Source organism: Cajanus cajan, chromosome 9, assembly GCF_000230855.2.
Source record: "Cajanus cajan strain Asha chromosome 9, NIPB_CcT2T_4, whole genome shotgun sequence".
In the NCBI taxonomy this organism is placed as follows: domain Eukaryota; kingdom Viridiplantae; phylum Streptophyta; class Magnoliopsida; order Fabales; family Fabaceae; genus Cajanus; species Cajanus cajan.
Window position 1 is genome coordinate 8,662,996 of NC_138525.1, and position 13,044 is coordinate 8,676,039.

Genomic DNA, 13,044 nt, shown 5'->3' on the forward strand with positions numbered 1-13,044 from the left:
GCAAGGTGTGAGGAATCTAGGAGATCTACCACTGGATATGCAGTCTTCTTGGGAGACTCTTTGATCTCATGGAAGTCAAAGAAACAACCTACTGTTTCTAAGTCTTCAACAGAAGCAGAATACAGATCTTTATCTGCAGGTGCTAGTGAAACAATTTGGTTACAACAACTCTTGACCGTTTTTGAAGTCGACATACCTTCTGCATATGTCCTTTGTGACAACATGAGTGATATATACTTAGCATCCAATCTTGTCCACCATGAAAGCACCAAGCACATTGACATAGATCATCATTTCATTTGAGAATTGGTTAACAAGAAGCAACTCAAAGTTCTTCATGTCAAGAGAGAACATCAAGTGGCAGATTTTTTCACAAAAGCTTTACCTGCACCCGTGTTTAAAATTTTTAGTAGCAAGTTAGGAATTCATAATATCTTTCTTCCTACTTGAGGTGGGGTATTACAGCCTATATTAATTCATTAGTTCTAGGACAGCGGTCAGTTATCTCTTGTATATATACCAGTGCTTTTCCTCTTAATAAAATATGATTTTCAGTTTCACAAATCTTGTTAGGTTTCTTTACTTAATAACGCTGGGAAGAACTCCCCAATTTATAGACTAGAAAAGCCATACTCTGCAAAAGGTGTATATTCCCAATACTCAGGCTAAATTTTCTCATGAATGACAAGATGATCTCTCCCTTCTCTCCCCTCTTCTTTGTAAGCAACCTACCATAAACTTAACTAAATTGTGGGTATCTACCAATCTCCTTTTATTCCCCTCCCCCTTCACTTTCTAAAACATTATTTAATATTTGAATCAAAAGAAGTATATGAAAGTATATATCTAGATTAGAACCCCGAACAGCATCATCTATAACAGGTCTAGATTTGGACAGATGCTCTGCCAATTCAAATTTTGCTGTCCAAATAAGGGCCTGTCTGTCTGATATAATGTTGTGACGTGAATCAGTTTAAGAACATAAAGAATGGGATTTAACCAGGTCATCTAGTTCAACCATCATAATAATAAAAGTGTTAATTCTGCCTCTTATGTAATTGTAAAGGAACTATGCTACTAATACTGTCATGAGGAAGTAAGAGATTGAATTAGCCACTAGTGTAACATTGTTAAAAAAAAAAAAAGAGGCTGATTCAGTAGCCCAGAACGGGCCGTTGCCAAACTGGAACGGGCCGTTCCACACTACTGAATTGAACTACATATTGTAGTTAAGAACGGGCCGTTCTAGGAAGGAGAACGGGCCGTTCTAGGAAGGAGAACGGGCCGTTCCGGAGGGAGAACGGGCCGTTCCGGAGGGAGAACGGGCCGTTTTGGATGAGTCCCGGAACGGGCCGTTCTGGGCGTGGATTTTGTGCGTGATCTGGGAGTTCAGAACGGGCCGTTCCGATATCGGTACGGGCCGTTCTGGCCACTCCGGATTGCCTATAAATAGGGGTGAGGGGGGGCCGTGAGGAGTTCTGGTTCTAGAGAGAAGTTTTAGAGAGAAGGTCTCTGGGTCAGTGAGTTCCTTTCTCTCCCAAATTTCTCTGTTTAACTCCTTTTCTCCTCTAGATCAATAACTCCTTCTGTCTTTTCTTGAAATTCAGATTAGAAAGCTTGTTTTTGGGAGGATTGAAGTTCCGAGTTGAGCCTCGAGGGGAAATTCTACTTTTGTTCAGTCTTTGGCTATCTGAGCCAATCTTCAGGTAAGGGAAGCTAGATTGTTTGCATGTGGCTGAATTTGTTAGTTTGGATGAGAGTTTTGAACTCTCTGAATAGTTTTAGGCCGGGCGCAGGTTGAGCGCGTCAGGCGTGGAAGAGCTTAGAGCTCTTGGGTTGGTGTTAGGTCAGGCGCGAGTTGACGGCGTTGTGCTTAAGTATATTTATAAATAATTGATGCTTATGCATGTTTAAAGTTGAAGATTTGTTTCATGTATGTATGATATATGATGTATGGTGAGGTGTGATTCATATGTATGCTTTGTGATGATACATATGAATGTTTGAATATGATATGACATGCGTATATGTTCATATGAGTATGTTTATTGATCATAATGGTAGGTAGACCATTATGATGTATGATGCATTATTGCATGTTATGTCTTATGACATGTGTATGATTGTTGATCATGATGGTGGGCAGACCATTATGATGTATGATGCATGATTGCATGTGATGCCTATGGCATGAGTCTAGCTTAGGACTTGAGGAGAGGAAAAATATTTTCGAACTAGAAGAGCTCACATAGAGTCTCTTGAGAGTGGTGCTTGGATAGGCCACTGATATATGAGAGTGGTGCTCTGGGAGGCCACTGGTTTTGGGAGAGTGGTGCTCAGATAGGCCACTGGGTTGGGTGAGTCTCCTCTAAGTCCTTAGCTAGTGTTGGAGCGGGGTATGAGGTCGAGGGTTATTCCCTTAACCAAGTACTCGGGAAGGTGTGTGGAGCCTTGCGGATAGTCGGTGGGTGAACTCCATAATTGACTTGGTTAATGCATGCCAAGGTCGTGGTAAGCCCGTACCCAGTTGTGCTATACCTGACGGTGGATCTGGACTTCCAATTGTGTAAGTGACATCATCCGAGTAAACCCGAGTGAGGATTATATCCTGTTTAGTTGTGACCGAGCGGGCGCATTGGGCGTGAAAACGGTTGGGGTGGTTTTGGTAGGATGTAATGTCACTTATACAGCTCTATTATTATGGAGATCTCCTAGGTGTATGCGTGACGACGCAGTAGATGATTGATATGCATTGATATCTGTCATGAATGAATGATTGATTGATTGAGATGAAAAGGTCCTTAGGGACAGGATTTGGGATGCATGTGTAATATAGATTTTATTCTGTACTTGTAATATTGATTTTTTTGAATACTAGCTTACCCTTTTGTTTCCATGTGGTGGAACTGCGATGATCATACTTGGTATGAGAGCAGGTCAGGGATAGCTTGGAGTAGATGTGATCGTTGTGAGACGGGGAGCTGAGTCTCGTGTTTTGAGTTACCATTTTGGGTAACATTTTTTTGTATGTGCTTGACCGGCACTAAGGAATATTTGGGATGACTGTACATATTTGGTGCTATATTTTATATACAGAAACTTAATTATTTTGATCTTTATATTTATGCCTATATGTAGGTGTTATCCAATTTAATATTCTCTTAGTTAACTAGTTAGTGCGATTCCACTAAGTGTAAAGACCGTGGCGGGTCGTTACACTTTTATGGTATCAGAGCCGGTCAAGTCTTTTAGGATACTTTGTGGGGAGTGATCCTTCTAGGTTTCTGTTGTGTCATATCTCTGATATGTGCTAGCCTTTGGTGAATTGTGAGGGGTATTATGTTACTAATAGGATGTTTGAATTCTTGTAGTATGGCGAGACCCCAGTATGACCAGATTGCTAGGGCCATGGAGATGATGGCCATGGTGATGCAGCAACAGAGTGCTCACTTTGCTCATATGGAGGCAGGTAGAGTTGCGGCTGAGGCAGATAGACCGGTGGTCTCTTAGGAGGGGAGAGATTTAGCAGAATTCAGGGGATGTCAGCCTCCTCAGTTCAGAGGGGATTCAGATCCTGATATGGTGGATCAGTGGTTGAGGGATATGGAGAAGATCTTTAGTGTTTTGGGATCTTCTGATGAGAGAAAGTTGGCTTATGCAGTTTACATGCTGGGGGGCCAGGCTGAGTACTGGTGGTGAGGCACCAGGCAGATGTTAGAGAGCAGGGGTGTGCTTATTGACTGGGATTGCTTCAGGAGGGTCTTTTTGGAGAAATATTTCCCGGATAGCGTTAGATACGATAAGGAGGCAGAGTTCATGAGATTACATCAGGGGAGCTTGTTTGTTTCTGAGTATGATATGAGGTTTGAGCATCTAGCTCGTTTCTACTCTCAGGCCATATCTGAGGCTTGGAGATGTAGAAAGTTTGCAGAGGGATTGAGGCACGAGCTGAAGAGGGTTATAGTCCCTATGTCCATAGTGGAGTTTCCTGCCTTGGTTGAGAAGGCAAAGACTGTTGAGAGTTTGGAGGGTGGTGGTAGCAGCGGTAAGGCTGCTAGAGTTCAGGAGGGATCATCTAGGTCCAGGAGGGGAGGCCAGAAGAGGGGACCCTATGACAGACCTGTACAGTCTCAGAGAGAAGCTGTTAGTAGGGGACCTCGTCCTGCTACTCCTCAGGGTGGAGCATCGTCAGTGCGGTGCTACAGATGTGAAGGAGGACATATGGTTAGAGATTGTTCCCTTCCGGGGAATGTTTGCTTTAGATGTGGTAGGCCAGGCCACATCTCTAGAGATTGTCAGACACCACCAACTTCATCTGGGAGTGCTCTGAGGCCACCCAGACCTACAGCTGCGGGGAGAGTGTTTACATTATCAGGTACAGAGGCTTCCACTTCATCAGACTTGGTGAAGGGGAAACGGAAGGCAGCAGGTGAGGATGTTTTATTTTTGTTCGATTCTGGTGCCATGCATTCTTTTATTTCTGGTGATTGTGTGAAGAGATTGGGTTTGTCAGTATCTTCCTTGCATGTTGATTTGTCTATGTCTACTCTGGCTTCAGTTTCTGTGGTGACGTCGGAGATGTGTGTGAGATGTCCGATAGAGGTGTCTGGTAGGAGGTTCCGAGTGAACCTGATTGTGTTGCCCATGGTGGATATCAACATAATCTTAGGGATGGATTGATTATCTGCTCATCACATCCTTATAGATTGTGCTCGGAGAGAGTTGATGTTTCCTCAGTTGGAGGATGAGGTGTTGGTATCAGCGGGTCAGGCTGAGCAGTTGATGAGGGATGGAGCTGAGTGCTTCATGTTGTTTGCAGCTTTGAGTATTGAGACAGAGAGAGTTATCGCTGGGATCGAGATTGTCAGTGAATTTCCTGAGGTGTTTCCAGATGATGTGTCAGGATTGCCACCCAGGCGTGATGTTGAGTTTAGCATTGATCTGGTACCAGGTGCAGGACCGGTATCAGTGGCTCCTTATAGGATGGCTCCAGCTGAGCTGGTAGAGCTGAAGACACAGATTGAGAATTTGTTGGAAAAACAGATGGTGAGGCCCAGTGTTTCTCCTTGGGGTGCTCCGGTACTGTTAGTGAAGAAGAAAGATGGTGGGGCCCGTTTGTGTGTTGATTATCGGCAGCTGAATAAATTAACGATAAAGAATAAATATCCCCTTCCGAGGATTGATGATTTGATGGATCAGCTGAGGGGAGCTTCAGTGTTTTCAAAGATTGATTTGAGATCCGGATATCACCAGATCATGGTGAAGGAGAGTGACATACCAAAGACTGCTTTTAGGACTAGGTATGGTCACTATGAGTATGTGGTGATGCCTTTTGGTGTCACTAATGCTCCAGCAGTGTTCATGGATTACAGGAACAGGATCTTTAGACCGTTCTTGGACAAATTTGTGGTGGTCTTCATTGATGATATTTTGGTGTATTCTAGATCATTGGAGGATCACCGTGAGCATTTGAGGTCGGTTTTGGAGGTGTTAAGAGAGAGACAATTGTATGCCAAACTGTCCAAGTGTGAGTTTTGGTTGTCCGAGGTGAGGTTTTTGGGGCATGTGATATCGGCAGAGGGGATTGCAGTAGATCCAGCCAAGGTGGAGGCTGTAATTCAGTGGGAGCGTCCGATGACTGCTACAGAGATTAGGAGTTTTCTTGGGTTGGCGGGTTACTATCGGAGGTTCATTGAGGGTTTTTCTCGAATAGTAATGCCTTTGACTCAACTGACTCGAAAAGATCAGCCTTTTGTTTGGACGGACGCTTGTGAGCAGAGTTTTTAGGAGCTAAAGAGACGGTTGACCACTTCTCCAGTTTTGGTGTTACCTAACACTGGTGAGCATTTTGATGTGTTGATGCAGGGAGGGAGCGTAGTGGCATATGCTTCGAGGCAACTGAAGACCCATGAGAGAAATTATCCTACTCATGATTTGGAGCTTGCAGCTGTGGTATTTGCCTTGAAGTCGTGGAGGCACTATCTGTATGGTGCGAGATTCAGTGTATACAGTGATCACAAGAGTTTGAAATATCTGTTTGATCAGAAAGAGTTGAATATGAGGCAGAGGAGGTGGATGGAATTTCTAAAGGACTTCGATTTCCTGTTAATGTATCATCTTGGAAAGGCGAATGTGGTAGCTGATGCATTGAGTAGAAAATCCATTCACATGTCGGCTATGATGATTAGGGAGTTGGAGTTGGTTGAGCAGTTCTGAGATTTGAGACTAGAGGTGGAGGTTGTTCAGGATCACATTAGTTGTGGTATGATCACCATAACTAATGAGTTCTTGAAGCAGGTGGGAACTAAACAGTTACAGGACCCAGAGTTGTTAAGGACTTTGGGATTACTTGGTACTGAGAGGGCAACTAGTTTTTAGCTTGGTACTGATGGGATTCTGAGATTCAGAGGTCGGATTTGTCTGCCTTGTGATTCAGAGTTGAGGAGAGCTGTTCTAGAGGAGGGACACATGAGTCGTCTTAGCATACATCCTGGTATGACTAAGATGTATCAAGACATCAAGAAAAGTTTTTGGTGGCCTGGTATGAAGAAGGAGATAGCAGAGTTTGTAGCCGCTTGTCTGACTTGTCAGAAGGCGAAGATTGAGCATCAGAGGCCCGGAGGGGTTTTACAGTTGATGGAGATTCTTGAGTGGAAGGGGATAGTGTGTCTATGGACTTTGTGGTTGGATTGCCTAGGACAGCTAGGAACAGTGACTCTATCTGGGTGATTGTTGATAGGTTGACAAAGTGTGCTCACTTTCTTCCTGTCAACAAGAGGTGGTCCTTGGAGAGGCTTACACAGTTATATATCCGAGAAATAGTACGGCTGCATGGAGTGCCTTCCAGTATTATTTCTGATAGAGATCCAAGGTTTACTTCAAGGTTTTGGCAAACTCTACATCAGGCGTTGGGGACGAGATTGAGGTTGAGTTCTGCCTATCATCCACAGACAGATGGTCAGTCGGAAAGGACAATTCAGTCACTAGAGGATCTTCTGAGAGCTTGTGTGTTGGATCATCTGGGTAGCTGGGAGGAGGTGTTGCCATTGGTAGAGTTTACCTATAATAATAGTTATCATGCGAGTATTGGCATGGCACCTTTTGAGGCTCTATATGGCAGGAGGTGTAGGACTCCATTATGTTGGTATCAGGAGGGTGAGTCAGTAGTGGTTGGTCCAGAGTTAGTTCTTTAGACTACTGAGATGGTGAGACAGATTCAGGAGAGGTTGAGAGCTACTCAGAGTCGACAAAAGTCTTATGCTGATAAGAGGAGGAGACCTCTAGAGTTTGAGGAGGGAGAGCACGTGTTTCTCAGGGTGACACCTACTACTGGAGTGGGAAGGGCTGTAAGGGCCAAGAAACTCACACCGAAGTTCATTGGTCCTTATCAGATCCTTCGTCGTGTAGGTCCGGTAGCATATCAGTTGGCGTTACCTCCGATTCTGTCCAACCTGCATGATGTGTTTCACGTTTCACAGTTGAGGAAGTACATCAGAGACCCGAGTCACGTGATAGAGATGGATGAGGTGCAAGTTAGAGAGAACTTGACTTACGAGAAGAGACCGGTAGCTGTAATTGATCACAAGTTGAAAGAGCTTCGAGGCAAGTCCATTAGCTTGGTGAAGATTCTTTGGGATGCAGCTACTGGTGAGGCAACCTAGGAAGAAGAGAGTCAGTTCAAGGAACAGTATCCATTCCTCTTTTCAGGTAAGCCTATTTTCGGGGACGAAAATTCCTATTTGTTGGGGAGTATTGTAACATTGTTAAAAAAAAAAGTGAGGCTGATTCAGTAGCCCAGAACGGGCAGTTCCCAAATTGGAACGGGCCGTTCCACACTACTGAATTGAACTACATATTGTAGTTGAGAACGGGCCATTCTGGGAAGGAGAACGACCGTTCTAGGAAGGAGAACGGGTCGTTCCGGAGGGAGAATGGGCCGTTCCGGAGGGAGAACGGGCCATTCCAGAGGGAGAACGGGCCGTTCCGGATGAGTCCCAAAACGGGCCGTTCTGATTTCAGAACGGGCCGTTCAGGGCATGGATTTTGTGCGTGAACGGGCTGTTCGGTATCGGTACGGGCCGTTCTGGCCACTCCGGATTGCCTATAAATAGGGGTAAGGGGGGCCGTGAGGAGTTCTGGTTCTAGAGAGAAGTTTTAGAGAGAAGGTCTCTAGGTCAGTGAGCTCCTTTCTCTCCCAAATTTCTCTGTTTAACTCCTATTCTCCTCTAGATCAATAACTCCTTCTGTCTTTTCTTGAAATTCAGATTAAAAAGCTTGTTTTAGGAGGATTGAAGTTCCGAGTTGAGCCTCGAGGGGAAATTCTACTTTTGTTCAGTCTTTGGCTATCTAAGCCAATCTTCAGGTAAGGGAAGCTAGATTGTTTGCATGTGGCTGAATTTGTTAGTTTGGATGAGAGTTTTGAACTCTCTGAATAGTTTTAGGTCGGGCGCAGGTTGAGCGCGTCAGGCGTGGAAGAGCTTAGAGCTCTTGAGTTGGTGTTAGGTCAGGCGCGAGTTGACGGCGCTGTGCTTGAGTATATTTATAAATAATTGATGCTTATGCATGTTTAAAGTTGAAGATTTGGATCATGTATGTATGATATATGATGTATGGTGAGGTGTGATTCATATGTATGCTTTGTGATGATACATATGAATGTTTGAATATGATATGACATGCATATATGTTCATATGAGTATGTTTATTGATCATAATGGTAGGTAGACCATTATGATGTATGATGCATTATTGCATGTGATGTCTTATGACATGTGTATGATTGTTGATCATGATGGTGGGCAGACCATTATGATGTATGATGCATGATTGCATGTGATGCCTATGGCATGAGTCTAGCCTAGGACTTGAGGAGAGGAAAAATATTTTCGAACTGGAAGAGCTCACATAGAGTCTCTTGAGAGTGGTGCTTGGATAGGCCACTGATATATGAGAGTGGTGCTCTGGGAGGCCACTGGTTTTGGGAGAGTGGTGCTCAGATAGGCCACTGGGTTGAGTGAGTCTCCTCTAAGTCTTTAGCTAGTGTTGGAGCGGGGTATGAGGTCGAGGGTTATTCCCTTAACCAAGTACTCGGGAAGGTGCGTGGATCCTTGCGGATAGTCGGTGGGCGAACTCCATAATTGACTTGGTTAATGCATGCCAAGGTCGTGGTAAGCCCGTACCCAGCTGTGCTATACCTGACGGTGGATCTGGACTTCCAAGTGTGTAAGTGACATCATCCAAGTAAACCCGAGTGAGGATTATATCTGTTTAGCTGTGACCGAGCGGGCGCATTGGGCGTGAAAACGGTTGGGGTGGTTTCGGTAGGATGTAATGTCACTTATACAGCTCTATTATTATGGAGATCTCCTAGGTGTATGCGTGACGACGCAGTAGATGATTGATATGCATTGATATCTGTCATGAGATGCATTTATTGCATGATTATTAATATGATGAAGTGTGGTGTTTGACTTCATGTTTGATGAATGAATGATTGATTGAGATGAAAAGGTCCTTAGGGACAGGATTTGGGATGCATGTGTAATATAGATTTTATTTTGTACTTGTACTATTGATTTTTTTGAATTATAGCTTACCCTTTTGTTTCCATGTGGTGGAACTGCGATGATCATACTTGGTATGGGAGCAGGTTAGGGATAGCTTGGAGTAGATGTGATCGTTGTGAGACGGGGAGCTGAGTCTCGTGTTTTGAGTTACCATTTTGGGTAACATTTTTTTGTATGTGCTTGACCGGCACTAAGGAATATTTGGGATGACTGTACATATTTGGTGCTATATTTTATATACAGAAACTTAATTATTTTGATCTTTATATTTATGCTTGTATGTAGGTGTTATCCAGTTTAATATTCTCTTAGTTAACTAGTTAGTGCGATTCCACTAAGTGTAAAGACCGTGGCGGTTCGTTACAACTAGCAAAAGGGTATAATATAAGGAAGACTACATACTACTTGATAGAAGGTTTTTTAGCTTAAATTATGTTGTCAAATGTTTTCCTTTGTAATTTGATTCTGATGAATCTATTCTATATTGTTAAATAAATGAAGTCAACACATATCTTTAAATAAATAAATCTATTGTATATAATTTCAAACTTGGAGAAAATGTTGTTAAATAAAAAGCACAAAAAGAAGAAACTCTTTCTATTAGTCGTTGTCATCTCTTTGTATTCTCAGTCATGGAGTTCCTTGTCAGCCATTCACTTGAATAAATAACACGGAAAATGTTGTTTACTCATGACATGTCATTAGTACATACAAAAAAGTGTTCATGAACTTCCTTTGCCTTTGGCCTTTCATATTTAACCAGATATTGACCCGTGTGTTAACCGGTAAGAAATGTGTAAAAATATGATATTGTCATGTAAGCGTATTACTTCACAACTTAGGATTTATATATTATAAATAGATTAGCATTATCCTTGGTGGATTGTACCACGAAAGAACAGAAAACTAAAACTTAGTATTTGTCGTAGAGATTTCGTTCTTATAATTGTGTCTTCCCTCTTGTAAGTTTGCTAACCAGCTTATGCCATTAAGAATATTCATTCTCAAAATAAAACCTTAGACCGAGGGGGCAACTGTAAAATATAGAATTAATGATCACAATCATGTGATGTTTACTATAGATCTTGTAGATATATCCTTCTTCTTCCATTCGATTTTGCAGACAAGTCTCACATCACATCCACTACCTATTTTTGAGTTCTTATCAACGAACCAATGAAAAATGCATTAGGGCTTACCATATCCTCTACAGTTAGTAGGTTTTAACTTTTAAGCCCGTTATATTTTCGTTTTTTTTCTTTTCTAATTCTACATTGGTTTTGTTTTATGTCACAAATTTTGACAGTGTAATAACACGTTACAGTTGTGATCCTGTCCTTGTTGATTTTTTTGGTTTGGCGTTGTAGAAGATCCGAGACCAACACTGAAAGCAGCTCAGACATATTCCTAACTAACATAATGGATAAATTTTCGAGCAATGTGGGAAGTGAAAAGCCAATCAGGTATACTGCTAAGCAGCTCAGGATTGCAACTGATAACTACTCTACCTTGTTGGGTTCAGGAGGTTTTGGACAAGTTTATAAAGGAAATTTAAGTGATGGAACCACTGTGGCTGTGAAGGTTCTACGCGCGAACTCAGATAAGAGAATACAGGAACAGTTAATGGCAAAAGTGAGTACAATTGGAAAAATCCATCATTTCAATCTAGTTCAGTTCTATGGATTTTGCTTTAAGAAAGATCTGAGAGCACTGGTTTATGAATACATGGGGAATGGCTCTCTTGACAAGTATCTGTTTCATGAAAACAAGACCCTAAAATATGAAAAGCTTCATGACATTGCAGTTGGAACAGCAAGAGGCATTGCATACTTGCATGAAGATTGTCAACAAAGAATAATCCACTATGACACCAAACCAGAAAATATTCTCTTGGACAGCAACTTCAATCCTAAAGTTGCTGATTTTGGAATGGCTAAGCTTTGCAATAGGGAAATATCTCATATAACTATGACTGGAGGTAGGGGCACTCCTGGTTATGTTGCCCCTGAGATTTGGATGCCACTTCCTGTAACTCACAAGTGTGATGTTTACAGCTTTGGAATGTTATTATTTGAAATCGCGGGAATGAGAAGAAACTTGGACATTAACCTTCCAGAAAGCCAGAAGTGGTTCCCAATATAGGTTTGGAAAAAATATGATGCAGGAGAATTAGAAGAAGTAATAACGGTTTGTGGAATAGAGGAGATTTATAAGGAAATGGCTGAAAGAATGGTTAAGGTTGCATTGTTGTGTGTTCAGTATAGGCCAGAATCAAGACCAATAATGAGTGATGTGGTGAAAATGTTGGAAGGTTCAGTGGAAATCTCTAAACCTTTGAACTCATTTCAGAAAATCATGGATGGGACTTTCTCTGATCATTTAGTCCAAGAATCACGCACCAATGCTAGTACAAGTATTAATTCTAGCTCTTCTGCTACGGTAACAGAACCAGTAGTTGTACATGATTCTATGAGGAGGTATGATGAAATTGAATTGTGCTTTACCAGTGGTGATGAATGAGACATTATTTGATGCTTGTTTTCCATTACTTAAAAATGTTACGGAATATTTCTTTTCTACTGTTGACCATTTATCAGTACTTATTTTTGCCCTGAACTATCTAAAACAAGCTAACTTATTTTGTAAGTGAAGGAAAGAAGTATAGGCATGTAAGTGGCTTGAGTACGACCTCAAACAGCAACATCAGCTATAACAAAATGTGTGAATTTTTCTGAAAGCTGTCTATTCAAACTTTGCTGTCCAAACAATGGCAAGTTTAATCTGATAAATATTATTTTTTTTCACTAATTATTTTTGCTTAGCCAAGATTTGAAAATGGAAATGCTGGTTATGCAACACCCAAGCTTCGAATGTCATCTCCCGTAACTCAAAAATGCAATGTTTACAGCTTTGGAATACTTCTTTTGAAATCATTGGTCGGATAAGAGACCTGGACATGTACCAGTTAATCACATCCAGTCCAACCATCTGAATTATGATAGTAACCTTACCCTGCAATGTATGTGCTACTCCTATTTATGATCAAGAGTTGGGATTAGACTCTAGCAAATAGTATAATGGGGGAACGAAAGCTAATTGATGGGGTATCCATGGCTTAAATTATGTTGTAAAAACATTTTAGTTTTTGTAATTTGATTCTGTTGAGTCTATTCTTTTTCATTAAATAAATGAAGTCAACACATATCTTTAAATAAATAAACCTACTGTATATAATTTGGAAAAGATACTTATAATCAATATGTATACACAAATTTATTCCTATCTTATAGGCTTTACTTCTTTCAAACGTGGAAAATGTGATTATGTATGTGACAGAAGCTTACAAGACATAATACATTATGTATGACTAGAGTTTGCAAATTGTTAAATGTATTCTGTTTTGTCATTGAAGGACAGCCTTAAGAACACAAGGGAGAAGTTGGTAGGAGTGAATATTGGAAGTGTTGATAGAATAAAG

The 13,044-nt window shown here is 41.6% G+C and overlaps 1 pseudogene; it reads left to right on the plus strand.

Moving 5' to 3' along the window:
- Window positions 1-10,916: 10,916 nt before the first annotated feature.
- Window positions 10,917-12,674, plus strand: LOC109799502 (rust resistance kinase Lr10 pseudogene; annotated as a pseudogene).
- The last annotated feature ends 370 nt before the right edge of the window (window positions 12,675-13,044 follow it).